A 20,454-nucleotide genomic window follows, 5' to 3' on the forward strand; every position below is an offset into this window, starting at 1 on the left:
ATAAGATAACAGCACCAAAAAGAAATTCCCACAGAGAAGTCACCTTATCAGAAAACAGAAATTTGTAGATATTGCGGCCTCACTTATTATGAAGATCGTATATCACTTTGTCCAGTTAACTTTCAATCCTGTAGAACACTTTGCACGAGTATGCAGATTTTCGAAAGACACAACTACACAATTCACTCCAAGCGCAAAAAACAGTCAATAAGGTCTCTGAAACAAAAGTCATCCCAGAACAACGATGTCAGGAGTCTAACACGAAACCTTCTACGGTTAAACCGATTATACGTACGTAGACAAGAAACTTGGCAAAGCTTGAAGCTAAAGTTTAGTTAGATAATGGGAACCCAGATACAAATGTTAGTGGATCATTGGCAAGATGCTTTCAAAGGATTAGCAAAAATCTAAAACGAACCCAATTTTCAGCACTTGTTGTCTAGCAAATATCTCTACTTATCCACCCCGTCGAATAAAAGCAGGATAAAGAACAGTTCAAAACGCAATCTAGGAACTTAACGCAGCCATTGTGTGAACAAAGAGAACACATTGCATATGGTGACCCTCAAAGCAACGGTACTGGAAAAATATTTAGTTAGATGTCTCAAACAACTCAGTCTCTAGAGCACGCTCAGTATGGGAGTCCCACTAGGACTGCAACCATAGATGATGCTTCAGATAATGATTTACTGTTCTTTTGTAAAAACAATCCATCTGTTTTTCGATCATTACATTTACCTCGTTCTATAGTATTTTTTGTCAAAAATCAGTAGAAATTTTCATTCCATATTAAGCTCAATACATCTTCATTATTTTTTTGGCGGGGAAATGTAACAGATATGTGTACGATAGCTTAATTATCTGCACGTTGTTAATTTTTTTTCAATATTATTAGGTCACTCATAAGCTAATCATAATATATGCATTGCTTTACAGGTTGACTTTGTCAAATTATCTGATCTTAAGATGTCCTTTAGATTCTCTTTTTACTCATCAAGCGTTTTTTTTGTGTCTTTTATGCTATGAATACAGTAACTTAATTATCCTTTCTTTAATATTTCTATTAAGCCATTCCGATATTAGGCGTAACGTGACACTCCCGTATCCCATACTAATTTAATCATGCACTACAATCTCTAAATATAGCAATCTTCGCAATCTTCTAATTCAGTTTCAAAAAACATTCATGCAAAACTCATTGATGTTTCTTCAGTCAATTTGTTTGTTCCTTATCGGTCATTATTACGCAACATATTGTGTTTAAGAATCATTTTTTGACACCTTCAAACACGAAAAAACCCGTAATAAACTTCAATTTTTTTAAAATAATAATAACGATAAACTGTCTATGGTTGGTACAGAATCATTATCATTATTTTTACAATGATTGCGAAGTTAGAACACTATAGGGTAAATCAATAGCAATCGCACCAAACAAGAGCACACTATTAGGTCAAATTGACCTGTTTTCAAGTGCCTCTACTGGAAAATAATTCACCATCAAAACCTATTCACTAAGGGTAAAACAAATAGTTTATTCTTTAGAATATTAAAAAAGAGAAAAAAAAACAAAATACCATAATCAGTAGTTTTTTATTAGCTAAAAATTGCTTCCGTTAGTTGTTCATTTTCCAGTACGAAATTGTCTAAAAAGTTGTGTGCAAGTTTTTGTATATCGTTTTCTTTAAGGTTTTCTTTTTTACTTTGTCTAACATTGGTTCGATTATTAAAACTAGGTTTAATAAACTTCTTAACCTTGTATACAAACAATTTCAAACGCATGAGCGTTTACTAGTTGAGAATTTTTTAGACCGGCTGCTTGAAAAGTTTTCTAGATACTGACCGCTCAACAGTTTTGACAAAGATGCAATTTTGCAATCACCACGAAGTATATTAATCAGAGTTTTGAAAAGATCATAAATGTGCAGTTCCCTAACAGAGTAGAGTTTAATTCTTCTCTCAATGAGCCCAGCAATTCGAAACTCCGTTTGCAGAAAAAAATTTTGACAAATCGTTATTTAGGTTCTTCCAAATTTTTTATCACATATTTAGAAATTGAGCCATAGATGAGAACTCCATATTGCAATATTAGCTTGATGTATGTTCTAAAAATTTGGAGCTGTTAAACTTTTCTGAGCCTGTAGAAAAGGCCACAATTGACAAAGCATTTTTCGATATACGATACATGATGTTGGAAACTTAATTCACAATCAATAATCTCACCTGAATATTTGACTCAATCGTTTCTTTACCCAAAAAAATCGTTCTCAAACTGAATATTCCGTCGACCTTTAAAGAGCAGGTTTTTTGTTTCTTTTGCGTTGAGGACTAGCATGTTTTCTTTTATCCAATCATTTGTGTCTTTTTGTGCTAAATGATGGTTGTTCAGTAATTCTATTTCTTTTTCTTCCTGTTATAATTGCTGTGTCATCAGCATACAGTATTAGATCTGTTTCTTTCTGAATTGATTTGATGTCATTAATATAAATAAGGAACAGAAGTGGTTTCATTATAGACCCTTGGGGGACACCTGTTTCTATAAGTTGCTAAGAAGATTTCCTTGTTCCAATTTGAATATATCGCTTTCGGTTCATCAGGAGCCATTCAATAAACTTATATCTTTCCTTGCCAAAACCGTAACAATAACATTTTAGTAATAAAAATTTGTGATCAACAGTGTCGAACGCCTTCTTTAGGTAAAGAATAGTGCAACAAGACATATAAGTTCTCTTTGTCCACAATTGACAAATTGTTTCCAGCAATTTAGCAATGGCATCAACTGTGCTCCATTTGTTGCGAAAACCAAACCGTTTTTCACTCAGAATGTGATAGCCATCAAGGAACTGTACCAAACTATTATAGATCAGTTTCTCAAAAAACTTCCTGATTGTCGGTAGCAAGAACATTGACCTGTAGTTTGTTGGCTCATGTTTGTCCCCCTCCCTGTGTAAGGTTACCAATTTGGCCATATTTAAAGCACCAAAAAAAGCTTTCGATAATGCATCTATGAAACAATTGTTGCCAACAGGTTGAAAGAGGATCAGACATTTTCTTAAGAAATGTGTAGTTTAGGCCAGAGTAGTCTAAGCAGTTTTTAGGTTTAATTTTGTGCAGTACATCTTCTACTTCGTTCTTGGTAATTTTGCTGAAAATGAAACCGTTGCTGATTTTGGAGGTAATTTGTTTTATTGTTGGATTCAAAATCAGGCGAAAGTTTTTTTCTAATTCTCGGGAAAAAAATTATTGGATTTTTCAACATGTTTTTGGGTGCAAAGATCTTGTTCTGATTTTTGCCTTTTTCCTATTAAATTGTTGTAGGTGTTTAAAAATGCTCTCGTATTTTGTCTACTTTTCACGTGTAATTTATCTTGATAGAAATCTCATCTTTCTTTTCTTACCAAGTTCTTAACAAGAGTTCTTTGCTTTTTGATTTTTAATTTTGTTCGGAATTAATTTCATTCATTTTTTTCTTAGCAGTTTCTTTTTAGTAGCCTATTTTTTATTTCATTGTCTAGCAAGTTATTTCTATTGCTAGGTTTCATTTTTTTCATGGGACAAAATTTGTCTAGCGTCATCATGACACTACTGTGAAGCTCAGAGATCTGTTTATCAATTGTTTTCTTGGGGCTGGAGAGATTTTTCAGTTTTTCTCCTAGAAAATATTGGTCATTTTCATTCTCTAATGCTTTCCAATTTCTCCAAAAAGTACTTTATTCTTTGCAGCTAACTTTAAAATACGAGTTATAACTTAGTATTACAGTGTGATGATCTGAAACATCCGATTGGTCCAATGTTATTTTCGATGGAAAGTTGGAAAAAAAATGCATCCAGGCATGTTTTTGAGGAAGCAGTTTCTATAGTTGGTGATAAAAGTTTTTGACTATCTGGGTTGTTTCCGTTCATTAAGTTTCCCAAACGCTTTTGTTTAATTCTATTTTGAATCAAATTAACATTAAAATCACCACAATCAATCTGATGAGTGTCTGGTGGAACAACAAAATCGTCGAGTTATTGATCTAGTTCCTCGAAACTGTCAAAATTTGTAGCGTTAGATGGAATGTATACGCATGAAGTTATCACTTTAGATTTTTTAAATTGCACCACAACACTAATGATCTGCAGATTGTTTGTTGTTAGTTTCTTTTCCACTCCGTAACAAAAAAATTCTGTTGACATAAAGACCTACATCTCCTCCTTGTTTTTTTCACAAGTCTACTAAAAGGGGATGGTAACTATCCATATTAAAAATTTCGCAAGAATTTTGTTCAGAAAGCCAAGTTTCTGTAATGCAAGTCAAGTCAGGTTTCAATTCCATAGTATTCAAATAAACAATAAACTTGTCAAAGTTTCGCGGCACTGATCTCGTTTTTTACAGCAAGGTTGTTGAAGTTTTTGTAACGCTAGCATCCTTTGTGTCTCTGTTGATCATCAGTTTTTGCTCATAATAGGCGAATACACAGGCCAAATCAATCCTCCGCACACATAAACAAGAGCCTAAATTATGTCTGAATTTTGCGGCTCTTCTTCATATATGAGGAAGAGAGGAAAAAATAAAAGATTAGAGTTTTACCAAAAAGAGAGAAAAAAGAAAAAAAGGTTTATGTTAATTCAAGTTGTCATTAATTTTTACAGCTCATTCATTTTTATTATTGCTGTATCGTACATTATAAACGGACTCCGCAGAAATCGCAGAAAGTCAACTGAAAAAGACAAGAGAGGGTAGAGGAAAAATAGTAAGCTCCAAACACCCCAACCTGAAATGCGAAAATCACAAAACAAGTTCAGGTTTCCCGCGGGAGTCACAGGTTGGAGCCGAAAACGCGAACGTAAGACAATAAAATTAAAATTAAAAACTAGTTTTTTTAAACTAGATTTTAAGTCTGAGCTGGAAAAGTTAATATCCGCTAGAAACAAGATACTAAATTTAGTTGTAACAACAAAAAAAATCAATTCAAACAGAAAAGATTAATTACAGTCAGTAATTTACATGTAACTGCATAGTGAGTTGAGAGAAGTACCAATTTAATTTGCTTAGTTGTAGGACCGTTTTGGATCAGGCAACTCGCGATCATTTATCGAGAAGGTTTTTTGAAAGGTCGTTTTCGTTTAACCGGGATCAGTTTGTCCAAATCCATGATTTCATTTACTCTAAAAAACTTTGTTTGTCCGATTTATCATCATTCACCATAGCAGAAATAGTGCAATTTTGAGTAGACGTGATAAAATTTCGATTCGTCGCCTCTTGTTTGATTAGTTCTTCGCACGCAGGCAATGGCTCGTTTATGTAGATATTCAGTCCTTTAATATGGTTTTTCACGTTTCGTATTTTTCGTTTTTTGTCCAGATCAAGTTTTTATCCGCAAAGCAGAGAAAAATTCAAATCACTGTAGGCTTTGAGTTTCCTTTCAACGCCCCTGATACGTTATGGCATGCTTTTGTATCACAATAGGCCAGCTTGATTTGCAACATTTTTTCAAAAAAAAACTAGCGTCTCACTCGTAACATCTTTAGCTGTTCTGGCTTCAAAAGGGAGTTTATTATTAGTACCCCATCTTTCCGCGTATAACGTTCTTGAGCCCTGAGGGGGTCGTTTATATTTCCTTGTTGATCTTTTAACCCATCAATTTGTTTCTGTTGTTCTACTACGCCTTTGCGTAGGCTCCAAAATTCTTTTGTTAAATCATTTAACTTAACATTTTCAATTGTACTCACGATACTCTGCCCCTTGCCACTGCTGGTTGCATCCATTGATGAAAATCAAAGAAAAAAATCAAAACTATCAAGTAATTTGCTCAATAAAAGTTAGACCAAGTCCAATAATAGGTCAAAGATACGATGCAGTGAAAAGAAATCAGCCTGTGTAAGCGCTGTCCAGAAAGAATACAAAAACATCAAGGTCAATCGATTGTAATCAAAGCGTTCAAGCGTTCATAATTGATGTATTTGTTGCAATTTGGTACTCAATTAAAATTTTTGAAAATTATTTTCTACAATTTATATTTGAATGAAGATTTTTATGTCTGCTTGTTTTGTGTCTCATCAATTTTGTTAGTTTTTTTCACGTTTTCTTTGTCGATTGATTTATAGTCTTATTGTTGTTTTAAAACCCATGTTTACTTGAAGCAAATTATCTCCAGTGTTTCTTTTTAAGGGACGTCAATTATGTGCCTTAAGATGATTCCTTTTAAGTTGTAAATTAATCTCCTCTTTTTTGTTACACATAAAAGCATGTGAAGACTGTGCAATTTCAACACCCGTCTCTTCGATTGAGCTGTTTATATCCATTAAAACTTTTCCCCACACCTGTTGCCGGAGGACATTTCATTGGATGTATGTCCGCTATATCTGGATCATTTTCATGTCCTTCAAAGTTTCAGATTAATAGTTTGATTGGTTTGATCTTCTGTCTGAACTTTTTCACTATTATCTAGCGCAGCTTTTTCGCAAAGTTTACGCAAAGTTTATGTTCTCGGTTTTATACCATGGTTTAAATCTATTCAGATTGACTTTCACTAAATGCTTGAAGAATATGAATGCTCATAGAATACAAAAAAACAACTCAAACAAGTCTGTGTGTTAACGACTACCGTACAAAAAAGCACTGGGAGAAAGTTTGTATTATGGTTGGAAAAGCAGTTCATAAATGGAACTCAATATCTGAGATTCACAAAAGGCTTCTCTGATTGGAGTTTATACGTAACACTCCGGTTTAGATCATTTCGCAACTCTCTAAATAAACAAATGAAGCTAAAAAATTATGTTCATTGAAGTAGAAAATTCACACCGAAACATCAACAGGATCTTTTCCGTTTCTGCCCCCCCAGTACGTTATGCGCCCCCCAATTCCAGAGCACGTGCCATTACATAGTAAATCATTATATAAAAATATTGCACGTGCATCTGGGGGTGAAAATAATATGCGCCCACTAAGCTGGGGGGGGGGGGCACAAACGGAAAAGATCCCAAAAACAAAACTCTTCTAAGCATTGAAATACCAACCCACAATAAAAAATGGTATTTCAATACTTGACCGCAAAATTCAAACAAACTATTAGCCTATTTGGTTCCAATTTTTTTTGGCTAATTGGTGGAAAACGTGTCACGAAAAAGTAAATTAGGCGGAAGTCAAAAATTACAAAATAAACCACAAAAACAAGACGTACATCAGTTTTTCCAAATCTTTATCACGTCAAGTAAAAGAAACAGGCTTTTGCAAAAGGCGGACACCTTAAGGACAACCGCAACAAGACCATTGGATAGGATAGAAGATTAGCAAAACAAAACTTTCGACCAATAAAGACAAACAACTTTTTTATTTGAAGGCATTAATTTTTGTGTTGATTAGGTTAAAAAGAAATTTGAAAGCTGGAACAAATCAAAACTCCGCTCTGTTTTTGAGCCCGCATGTATGGTAAAGGTGACAAAACCAAGCTTTCAAAATAAGCTTAAAATTTTATAAGATGCTTATTTGAGAACACCGTTAAGGCGAAAAACAAAATCAGGATAGCAAAAGTTGGCATTATTTTTGATGGGTCTTATTCTACGTTTGACCGAATCCAGTTTAATTTCAAAACTGAAAAACAACAGAGTAAATGAACAGGTATGAGTCATATTTAAAAATGATTTTAACGAGAAGTCTGTCGTGGCATTTTTTTTCAGAAATAATACTAATAGAGAATTTCCAACGCAAAATCTACGCAAACTTTTTTTTCCAATGTGCACAACAATTCTCTTTCTAAAGATCTAAGTTCCCTTTACTTGGTAACAGCATCCAGACCAACGAAAAATGTTGGGAGAACCGGGAGAAGTTTAACGAGCGACTGAAAAGCAATCCGAGGAATGCGTGAAAACGTATTTCATTGGCATTGAACGGCTCTTGGCAAAATTCTGCCACTTAGATCTACTGTTCAATGCAGGCACACAACCAAACAACCAAGTAGCGTAAAACTGCGGTGAGCGAATTTGTCAACGCCAAGAATTGATGGAATAGCGGTGGATTTGTTACCAAGTACCGATTGTTTAAGAAATATTGCGTCTAGGTCAGAGGGTTCGCCGCATGCATGCGTCGTTTAGAAGCGCTTCTTGCATATTCAACTACTAGACAGAGCGTGATGTTCAAAATCTTTTATGAGCGGAGACATGTGCCGACGGTTATAAAAACTACTCTCTTAAAATTGCAAACCGTCCTATCGAAGATGTCAGCTTGATGTAACGCACTGGCCAGACCTAACAGCCATTTGATCTCTTTAAGCGCCAAAATTCTCAGTTCTAATGATAATTCAGTTATTAATGCTTTCAACAAGATCTTGATTTGCCTCGGCAGGTTTTTTTTTACAATTGTTAAGGAAATTTATGACGTGCGTCTAATCTTTTTTCAAGTTCAAAATTGAATTTAATTAGTTGGATGATACATCACAATGAAGGTATGAGACAATTATGTACAACAAACTGCGAGAACATGGCATTGATGGCAATGGAAACTCCGACCGAAGAGTTTGTTGTCATTGAGATCTTTTGTTTCAGTGTTAAAAGACTCCCCTGATAAAGTTACTTGAGCTGATGCCTGATTTCAATAAGCTTTAGAGGTTTCGTCATGCGGGTGTCCAAATTACTGTAACTTTGGTGAGATGGTGAGAAAGAGAGCATATAGGTAGAGAACCGAAGAATCTTTGTATTGGAACTCAATTTATGAGGCGAAATTTTGAAAACAGCCTTTTTAATTAACGGTCTTGGTTACAAACGCGGCTTGGTTACAGACGAGTTGGAGTTAAAACCTGTGTTTTTTCGGGTTACCACGCTGATCTTGATGTATTCGACATCATGGTTCGAGGAAATTAATTTTTGGGGAATTGTTTAGTTCTCAAGAGCTCGGACTTGTCAACCAATAACTAAACAGCAATTAGCACTAACAATGAACTATAGCCTTGATCCCCCCCCCCCCTTGTGGATGGATCCAATTTCTGAATACATACAGAAATTGCAATATCGATGTGTTGAGAGCTTTTTTAAACTGATATTATGTATGACAATAAACGACCAATGACAGAGAGAGGAACTGCAAAATTTCACACACACCTTGCTTGAAAGCAATTGATATCGAAATTGTGAAAATTGTTGGATGTGAATAAATCAATCGATTCAATTGCTGCAAAAACGAGCAAAACTTAAAATTTAAAAACAATAGCTTTTTATGAAAGCGAAAACATACATAAATCTGCTATTTATAAAGTCATTTCAACGGACTAATCCGTTTTGTACATCGTAGAGATACCAATGAGACTCATAAAAGAGACAAAACATCAGGACAACAAAAATGGCAACAAAATTGGCCGAAACTCAAAATGTTAATTAATATTTCATTAAAAAAATGTCATAAACGTTTCAGTGACTTTTATCAACTATGCAGAATCAAACATATCGTGCTACCAATTTTAGCATGTATGAAGAAAGCCAAGAGACAAACATTTAATGCAAAGTAAAATTGCCTCATGTGAAAGCAAGTTCTCTGAAGAAAAAAACAATTTTCATTTTTTTCTCGGCCTGTTAAACATAAACGTTTTCTTTCTTTTTACTTTTCCAGAGTGACTGGATCCACTCATAAGTTAAACTTATATTTAACAACGGGTCTTAGGACATGTGACAGATCTTTTAAACAACATCGCTAACATTTAATTCAATTTCTGTGAGTTGCAAAGAATCAGAAGAACCGCAATTTAGTCATGTAACACTTTCGCAACAAAAAAATTAACCTGATTAACTCAAGCAGTTAGTAATTGTGTGTTATTTGAATGTGTATCCTGGCTAAAAATGACCAACTTTTTCTAATTTATCAAACAATTCCACAAAATTTTAAATGAACTGTCAGATTAATTAGTTATCGAAAATTTACGATTTATCAAAGGCAAAATAAAAATAAATTTATCAAAGTTGAACACAAACGTCACAAAACCAACAAGTTTACTTCGGATGAAGACCCAGGTATACACGTTTTTTTTTAAAAAAAATACAAACAAATTTTTCTCTTCATGAATATGGTAACGCTTTATCTTAAAAAATTGGAGAAAATGTGTAAACTTTACTGAAAAAAAAATTACGGAGTGACATATATTTCCCTCTTTTTTGAGAATTATTAGAAAAATAAGGAAAGGAACAGAAATAACGGTTCGAATGTGGTTTTAACTTGCAAGATTTCTCTTCTGTCCATCAGACTTCTCAAAGTGAAATGCAAACAAATATAGATCTGAAAATTGATGACGAGCCGAAAAAACGCAGAGCTTGAGATAACACTGAATTTTGATCCGGAATTATGTCGGATTTACTGTCACTGAAAAATGGTGAGCGAGTCCTTAGTAATTAAATGGTTTGTATTTCTTTATTCCTTTCAAATTTATTTTTTAACTATCTCTGGACTGAGAAGGTTTTTACTTGGGTTAGAGATTTTTATTGAGAATTTCTTAGGAGTAGAGGTGATGTTTTTTGTCTTTATTTTTCTCATAGATGTGCTCTCTGAACAAACCTTGTTTCACGAGTGTTTTTGAAGAAACACAGCAGTTGTTTGTTGGAGACTTCGCAAAATGATTTTGTTTTTCGGTGAATAAATCCTTCAAATTGAATTTACTTCCAAAAGCTGAAAATTTTTTTAGTCACTGAAGATTTTCAAGTTGAGCTTAATTCAACAGTCGCGTCTTCATTTCCATAGAAGTGAAATTTTTTAATGTGTTTCAGTGTTAAAATTTTTCAGTCATGACATGTAACCAATTGTTTCCAGTGCTCGCACTATTTGTCATTAAGTATAGCTGTTTAAATGGCGGCAGCGGTTTACCGCTCAAAGTGGTAGAAAAATATATATCTGGCATTTTTAATATATTTACTACATTTTGCTATTCCGTTTTTGTCTCTTATCAAATGGATAAACGTCACTTGTGTCAATGATTGACGTACGGCATTTAATTGCAAATATGTCTGCTTAAATTTTTGCAAGTTTTTGTTTATTTTTTTCAATTAGTTAAAGCAATCATTAATTCGATTCGTGTAGAGAGTGGTTCAAAGAAGAGATTTGAAGATGAATGTCAATCGCCCCTTTGATCTAATTAACACTAGTCGATATCTGCCTCTGTTGGCAATTAAGTCTTTTTGTTTGTTCAGCGCTTCAAAATTTTGCTTTCGTCATCATCATCATCAATCAACCGGGAGAAGTATTGCAAAAATGCAGTTTGCTGTAAAAAATGTGTTTTAAATTTATACTGCAAAACTGCGTAGTTTTTTAGTATTAAAAATAGTTTTCTAAACTTCAGTGATTCAAATTACAAATCTGTATGCATTTTTTTGTGGATACAATACTAACCTCGGGGCTTTGTGAGTTTGAAATGTACCGAAAAATTATTTGACCGACAATTACGAAAGTTTACCGAAAAAACAAATATTTGTCAGATGATATAGTCACTTGACAACTAAAAGGTCCCACAACTAAAAAGACAGGAGAATTATGACGGGAGTTCATGACTTCCACAAAACATTCATAGGACAATTTTTCTTCGTTTTAATTAAAAACAATAATGACAAAAGTTATTAGATCTCATGAATAAATACCAGAACTAAAACATGAAGTAAATAAGTTCTGCGTAATTTATTCTGCTAAAAACAAGGAGAACTGTTTTGTAAATCAAATGTGGGTTAAACGTAAAAAGAATCAATTTTTGCATTTACACCTCAAACAATAAACCATATTTGTTTTTGAGACAAAACCACAATTCAAACTTTTACACCATAGAAATTGAACTCAACTATCTGACAATTTCGTTTAATGAAAAGCTTTCATTGGTCAACTTAGTTTTTCAAATATTATACGATTCCTTGACAAAATTATATTTATAATCCAGAGATGTTTTACGCAAAAAGTTTCAAATGCGACTGTAACCGACAAAAAACTTTCAGCGTTATTATGAATATACTATTTTACAGGAAAGTTATTCATATTGCAAGATGTCGGAAGTTCAAGCTATCAGTTAAGATCTCACAAAAACAACATTTAGACCTATTATGTAGCAACAAGAAAACTTTTAATTATATCTTTGCAAGATCATTAACTTCAAGACATATGGAATTTCTGTAAAATACTTTAAAAGTCAAACAAACTCTGAGAAGATCGAAAAAATTTTGAGAAGATCAAATGAACTCTGAGATTCCCGGCCCCGAACACACCTTCAGTTAAAAAACTCAGCTCTATTGGTATAGTTGAACTGGCTTAGAAAAACTGAACTTTACTTTTCATCCCATTGCTTGTTATCTTCTTTAGCATCTGAATTTTCCGTGACTGCTCAAACAGGTATCCCGGTGGTTCATTCTATTTTCTCATTAGGTTTGCGTTCTTTTAGGTTTAACCTAATATTTAGTTTATTTGACAAATTACAGTTCACATTTAATATTTCAACTGGATCTGTTTATTTTATTGCATATACATTGCATCAACAATGGAAATCAACTCCAGAAAAAAACATGATCAAGGAAAAAGTTCAACAGGGTACATAAGTTTTTTTATTTACTTACGATCGAATTACGAAGCAGTTTCATAGTCACTTATGTGGTTTACTTTTTGCAAGTTTTTCTTGACTCTTCTAATTTCTTGATTCCTTTTGTAATTTAAGTTATGCTCCCAATTGCACTTCAAGCAGTTGTACTCAAGTGGTAACTTTTTTACGCTAGAAGTTTTAGTGATAAATTGAAAATTGGCCTATCTTTGTCAGAATAGACAGTTTTGTTACACATTAGGCAACCCGTTTGCCTGGTCCTGCTCAACACGATCGACCTAGGCAGACTTAAAACTTGAATTGAACCCTGACTTGATGTTCGAGATCAATTTATCCTAGAATTTTGTTTGATATTTGTGTCCAGTAATTTTCTTCGCGATATTCATAACCGTGCGTGTAAGAAATGCGGTGAAATGTGGTGAATTATTTTTTTCACTGCATTCACCGCTTTTACCGCATTTCTTACATTAATTTGCCAAAAAAGTCGGTGCGATGAATTTTTGTAAGAAATGCGGTGAATTTTGCGGTAAATATTTGTAAGAAATGCGGTGAACTGCGGTGAAATATTTATTTTCACCGTATTCACCGCAATTATTGCATTTCTTACAAAAATTCACCGCATTCACCGCATTTCTTACAATCGGTGTGGTGAATTTTTGTAAGAAATGCGGTGAATTTCGCGGTAAATTTTTATAAGAAATGCGGTGAATTGCATTGAAATGTTTATCTTCACCGTATTCACCGCCATCACTGCATTTCTTACAAAAATTCACCGCATTTCTTACAAAATTTATTACCGCGAAATGCGGTGATTTTTTGTAAGAAATGCGGTGAAAAAATATTACACCGCGTATTTCTTACATCTTTTTGCGGTGAATCACGGTGAATTATTTACTTTCACCGCGTTCTCAGTATTCTTACAACAAAAACACGTCCCCACACGGGTTCGAACCGCTGACCTCCTGCATGCCCTCGCCTGCTTAGTCCACTGCGCCAACTATCACTTACATCTTATCAATTTCTTGTGAATTTAAATTAGATTGAGTAAACTTTGGAAATCATATGCGGTGAAATTTTGTAAGAAATGCGGTGAAATGTGTTGAATTATTTTTTTCACTGCATTCACCCCTTTCACCGCATTTTTTTCAGTAAATTGCCAAAAAAGTCGGTGCGATGAATATATGTAAAAAATGCGGTGAATTTCGCGGTAAATTTTTGTAAGAAATGCGGTAATTGCGGTAAAATATTTTTTTCACCGTGTTCACCGCAATCACTGCATTTCTTACAAAAGTTCACCGCATTCACCGTATTTCTTACAAAAATTTACCCAAAAACCTCGACCCAGGTAAGTACTTTATTATTTATCAGTTATCAATGCAGGGTTGAACTTGTAAAACTGCAACTTTGGCTTTGAAGCTCAATTTTTTATATATTTTTATCCATAAGATAATATCTTTTCTGATTTCTTACATAAAAGAAAATTAACGGTATTTTTTATTGGTTTTGTAATGATGAGTTTTACATAGATTAGAAATGTTTCTTGTCCAATATCTTTCAGAACTTATCAGGGTACACATACTCTGGCGTAATTTCCGTTGCATAACAATTTTCTGACAAGTTGTCCACAAAATTACACAATAAAAAATTCAATTACAATCTTAACCAATAAAAACAATAATGCAGGAGTACATTGGGAAAAGATTGCACTGAACTTTTAGTTTTCGTTAAATCGGGCAGTTAGTAGTAGAACCGCCCGAGGAGCAAATAGATTGAATTCTTTTTGAACTAACTTAAAATATTTTCTAATTAATATTTGGCTCTATGAAATGGCTCTTCAATCAATTTTTGAACCCAAACTGTTTCTCATATTACTAAAATTGCTCTGACATTGCAGCTAATTGCTGTTTTTTAACTTTTTGTATAGTATTTTTGCAAAAAAGTTTTCCAGTTCTGAACACAAATTTTACTTTTTTAAAAAAAAATCGAACAAGTTGTAATAAGGAAAAGCTTCACAAAAATTGGTGCGGTCAGTTACTTTTCTTTAATTTGAATATCTATACTTTAGGTTTGATTCTTTGAGCATTGACTGGAATTTAATCTTTGGGCAAATACTACCTAAAAATTTGAACTGAGTTTTTATTTCTCTTCAATTACTTGGAATATTTAAAGCGTTTGTGGATTGCAACCAACTCAATTTATCACCAAAATTCAGCAAATGTTATTTGGTTTTTCTAAAAATTTTATAAAAATTTTTCATCTCTTCTTTTTCACTAGACAATCATTTGACAATTTTTGAGATTTGGAGCATTGTTTGGGTTTGCAATTTCTATTGTAAATTCCAGCAAAATTGAGATTTGATCCGGGAAATCATTCACATTAGCAGAAAGCTTTTTAGCTGCAGAAATTTTAGATCTTGTAAATTAAATAAAAAATGGCAGCCAAAATTCTCGCTATTTCATTATTTTGGGAGAGCATAAAGATAAACGGCTTTTTTCGTTACCTTTCTGATTATTGTTTTCACGTTGCTGCAGTTTTGGAAAATTCAAAGTCTGCTGCCGTTTTCGGCTGAGGCTTTATATTAGCTCTTTTATAATTCTGGTATTTATCGGCCAAGTTACACGGAAGAAAAGAAAACGAGTTAATTAAGTTCTATTTTCTGCTCCTCACAAACCAGTCAAACTACAAAATTATCCTTTTTTTCTGAAAATCATTTTTTTTCGAGCAAATTTTTTGCTGGGAAGAGATTCGAAAATTGTATGAGTAGCTAGAATATCGAGCTTCTTTGTTTTGTTTCAGAACGTTAATAGCGCCTGAATTCTTAGTATTAGAGTGTTCAAATAACAAATCTCTTAGTTTTTCTTAGCAAAAATTTGATATTTATAAAAAGTGTCAATGTAATCCTAAAAAATATAATCATGGGAGATTTGATGATCTGCATAACCAAAAGGTTGACCACTTGAGCTAAAAAAGGGATCTATAATTCTTTTCCATGACAGATTGAAGACAAAAATAAAAGTATAACTAACAGCCTCTCAAGGGCCACAACAAGCTCTATAAAAAAAACTATACAAACAATTTGCAGCTTTGCTTCTTATTAGATCCTTTATTAAATCCTTTATTTTAAAAATATTTTCAATGCCAAAAAATTTATATAGATTTTGTTTTTCATTTGCACAATATACTGCACTGTAATTAGTGGTGTGCTCTCACCTAATGTACAGCATGTACTTAATATTGAAAAACATTAGATGACTGTTTTTTGCCGGCATTTCCCCTAAATTAATGTAAAGATTGGCGCTGTTGCATATAAATTGGCGACTTGCATTTTATTGGGGATAAAAGACACACAACATAAGAATAGAGAGAACAAGTAAGCAGCAATTTAGCTCTTGAGGAGCAGTGAAGTTATCATTGGATAAAATTGAAATATAGACCTTGGTCGACCGAATTTTGCGGTGTTTGGTGGTGCTGGTGGTGGTGGTGAAATAGTAACTTACCGCCGCTATTTCGTTTTACCACTAAAAGGAGAGAATTAAAAAGACTGACTACCTTAATACATTAAATAGTACAAAGGTAAAGATTTTGAATGAAGCAAGTATGTTTTAGCTTAATTTTCTCTCATAGTTGCTATATGTCTTTGCAGCCGCGACATTCAAAGCGCATTAAACCACTTCTCAAATTTGATTCAATCTTGCCGTTTTCATCATCAGCCAATATTATTTAGTTGTTTACCTGTAATTTTGAAAAACAAAAACAAAATGTGATCTAAAACGGGAAAAACACAACAATAAACGCAGTATAGAGTTAAGCTGTTGGTTGGCGGAACTAATCGGAAAAAAACAAATCAAAGTGCGGAAAATTCGAGAGGTTTAACCCCTTTATTTTTCCCAGCTTTTCATGAAGGCAGGAAAGGAAAATAAGGAAGTGCTGCATTGTAAAAAGTATTGTAGATACTGAAATAATCTTCAACTTAAATTTTGATATATTACTTCGCGCGGAGTGAAAATAAAACAATTCACGCTTTTACTACATCGCAATTACTTTCTTATTCACCCTTTTTTGTTTACCAGTTTTTATGGATATTTTTGCAATAAATTATTCTTGTGATACTTACCTGAACTTTAAGAGGGCTTCGCAATTAGATCAAAAAAAAATTTTATGTCGTTCGTGAACTGCGTGGGACTTAATATGCTCCAAATAGTTTATTGCGTTGTTGCTGTTACGGATGTTGATTATATCGCATTAAAATGGTTTTCGTTATTTGAAAATATATAAATAAATTATTAACCTAGTAGTTCTAGATAAATTTGGATACTTTTTTCACCTTATATTGATATTGATCAACACAGAGCTATTTGTTAATTGCAGAAATGTTATAATCGGTTAATTACAAGTTTATTTCAAAGCCACCTTCATGTTCAAACGTGAACACACTTGACTTTTATCCCAAAAAGGGGACATTTTAAACTAGTTGCAAAACCCGGTTACAATTTTGTGCAAAACTGGTTACAATACAAGTCTTGGTTATAAAATGGAGTAATAACTACTTTGGTTACAATAACTCATTAACGCACGGAGCTGTCAGCCATGAAAGTAGAAAGAAAGGGGGTTAAATCTACCAAGGGCTAACTCAGATGTAAAAAGAGCCAAGCTGAGAACTGACAATTAAACTGATTTTGGGCTTATTTCTTCTTTGAGGTGAAAGTAAGTCTTTAACTGCAGTTCTGTTACTTAATTTTGGTTAAGATACATAATTATTATATTATTCTGATTTCGTATTATGAATTTAGATTTTGCTGTTTGACGAAAACCATAAATATTCAATATTTTACGGTTTGATGGGTTGCTTTGACGATCTGCGTGACACTGTCAATTTTTTTGAGCTGCAGGTAAGCATGCTGCACTTATACTGCAGATCATGAGTAGCCAGATACTCTTAGGATACACTTATACACTACTGGGCCGACGATATACAATTGAAATACAATGTTTCAGTACTGATATGCTATGGGACTAGGGTCCGGGCAAGAGTGTTAACTAATTCATTTTTTTTGCTTAATCGACTCGAAGTTTTTTATTGAACAGATTGGAGATGAGAAAAAAAACAATTTCCACTCATGACATCATTTCTTAACTTTTCATGAGACGAAAATCAAAAATCTTATATTAACAAAAAACATGTTCTCTACTGCCATTTAAAAATTAAAATTTGAAAACTTGAAAACAAATCAGCTGCTTTAACAGCTTTTTACATCGATCATATTTCAAATTCAATACATTATTTTGAATAAGCAACAAATATCCCCGAAAGTTTTTCATTCGTTTATTTTCCACTATTTTCAGCAGCTTGGCGATAATTCATTCAAAACTTTGCATAACCTTCAAATATAAACTTTTTATTCAAACGCACACACACACACACACACACACACACACACACACACATATATATATATATATATATATATATATAATTATATATACATATATATATATATATATATATATATATATATATATATATTAATGTATATATGTATAATTATATATATATATATATATATATATATATATAGATTTGTATGAACTGTTCAGCATGCTTATAAATTTGATTTAGCAAATATGGATTGCTCTGCAATAACTTCAAAAAAAAGTCCCGGGCACTGTCGGATAAACAAACTAATCATTAAAGCTAAATAGTAGAGTGTTAATTTTTGAAAAATGCTGAAAATTGTTGTGATTTTTTCAGCGGCTGGGTTTCCTGTTTTCAATAAAAACATAGTTTGAGAACCCTTCACAAAAGTTCTCTGTAATAATCATTAGGCCGTCACATTCTTTTAGTATTCAGTGACAAGCAGTCGGAAATTACAAAATAACCTCAGGTTGGTAACGAGAAAAATTGCTGAAACAAATCTAATGATCTATAATTTAATAAAAGAGAGTCTTAGAAAAATCAGAGTCAGGTTTAGAAATTAAGCGGTAGCTAGGCACACCAATTGCAAATGCGCGTTAACAATTTCAAGCAAGTAAGTATAACAAAATGTAAATTTTGATTTTTATCGCATCAAAAAATCACTTAAAGAGAGAAAACCAGCGTAACAAAAGTTTTCTAGATCTTTGACGTATGTTTTAGCAGAATTCCTGAGAAAATGAGATCAATTAATTATAGTAGAATTCATTATTTTATTTTGTAAATAACGATGGGAAGATCACACAAATTTCAAGATGACTGACACAGTTAATTTACTCTGTTTTTTAATTTTTCCGTACGGTAGTTGCAATAGATCCACGTTGCCTACTGTAATTCCGCCAATTGGAAAAACTTTAATTGAATTTCAAATATTTTGTCCCGAGAGAACTTAGAGAACATTTTCATCCATAACTTATCAGTTTCCGTTTGTCGCAAATTAAGTTTTTCGATCTCAGTTCTATTTTAGTTGGATCTGCAATCGGTAAAATATAAAGTACATAGTTTTTATACAGATAGATGATTAAAATTTCCTCTAGAAATTATTACTGAACAGATATAGAATCAAACTAGATGTTTCCTGAAGATTTCGTTACATGCATAAAACTGCAAATATTTGACATCTTATGTCTTTTAATTTGAACATGGTCTTGGATGTAATTTATTTACAATCAAATTAAGGCTTTTGATAGAATTCTGCTAAAGGATTTCAATTAAAAAATTGAGGAAAATTAAAATTCAATTAATGTTTTAAAATTTTACTCTTTAGTATAATCATTATTTAGATCCCCTCTGGTTGGATTGCGACGTTTCAAGGCATAAAGTTATTCAAATCTTACAAAATTTAGCGCGTCAGGACAACCAGATTCTTATCTTTTGGTGTAAGTATGTTAGATCTATCAACACATTATGAATTTACCGATTTTTTTATCTATTATTTGAAGTAAGCAGCTAGAATATTGTTGTCTATAGTCAACGAGCAACAATAAAAAACCAACTCATGCTCAAATACTATCTATACTGTTTTTAAGGTAACTTTTTTACATGTATAATTATTGTTTTAATTTTAATACCTTCATAAGAAATTATATGGACTTTAGTTTTTCGTTGTTTTTTTTTCAGCGATAAAGCAGAGACATTTTTGTTGTAAATGTTTTGTTGACATTTTTGTTGATGCTGTTAATTTTTTTAACCAATTGGCACAGTCAAAAAGTTTTTACATATTAGATAATCATTGTTACTTTACATCAAAATGGTTATCCAGGTATATCCATCAAAAACCTTTATAGATCGCTGTGGTCCGTTTGTATTGAAAACTGTCTTCAGAGAAAAAAACTATATTAAAAAACGTTTGAATAGAATTTGTTACCTTGTTTCACAGATGTTCTAAACTCTCACGAATATCAAAATATCAACAATTCAAAAACGTGAGAGTATAGTAGCTTGTTAAAGGGTTAGTCAAATTAGTTCAGAATTATATTTAATGGATTTTTGGCGAAGCAAGAAAAAGAATGAAACTCAAATCTACTTAATTTCGTCTGCCGAATGACATCACAGTAGATGATATGATATGAAAGATGACAATGAGAGCATTAGATTTTAATTTTTATTTTTGATCTTTATGATGTACATATAAAATTGTGAGAACAGTTTATGCTCGCATTATAGGCCATTTTTTTTACTAATGTAAGGTCAAAATTTTAGTTAAGTAATTTAATGATTTTATAATTTTACATAAAGTTATATTCTTAATTTTACATTCCCTCTTTTACCATTTGCATTTTATTTATATATGTATCAGAGGAAATTTACAATGTTTTTTTTTAGTACTCCTTCCTCGACGACTTACCCAATAACATAATTTGCGCTGGATGTTAAGTTTTGCTTTCTATCTTATTGGGGCTGGATACTTTTCTCTTTCACCTTTGCAAGTTTTCTGGAAAACAATTTACCTATAAT

At 32.6% G+C, this 20,454-nt stretch overlaps 1 protein-coding gene across 11 annotated transcripts in view; it reads left to right on the forward strand.

Annotated features, from left to right (window-relative positions):
- LOC142345818 (uncharacterized) overlaps positions 1–20,454 on the forward strand; it is a 401,292-nt gene that overhangs the window by 14,515 nt on the left and 366,323 nt on the right. The window contains exons 1-2 of one of the 11 annotated variants that reach the window (XM_075398198.1): positions 16,129–16,394; positions 17,151–17,231. The exons of 7 other annotated variants lie outside the window; for them this stretch is intronic. The gene's annotated coding sequence lies outside the window, so the exon portion shown is untranslated. 3 more of the 11 variants (XM_075398202.1, XM_075398200.1, XM_075398197.1) reach the window with 3 other exon arrangements.

The sequence above is a fragment of the Convolutriloba macropyga genome, chromosome 9, assembly GCF_964194025.1.
Source record: "Convolutriloba macropyga chromosome 9, txConMacr16.3, whole genome shotgun sequence".
Lineage (NCBI taxonomy): Eukaryota > Metazoa > Xenacoelomorpha > Acoela > Convolutidae > Convolutriloba > Convolutriloba macropyga.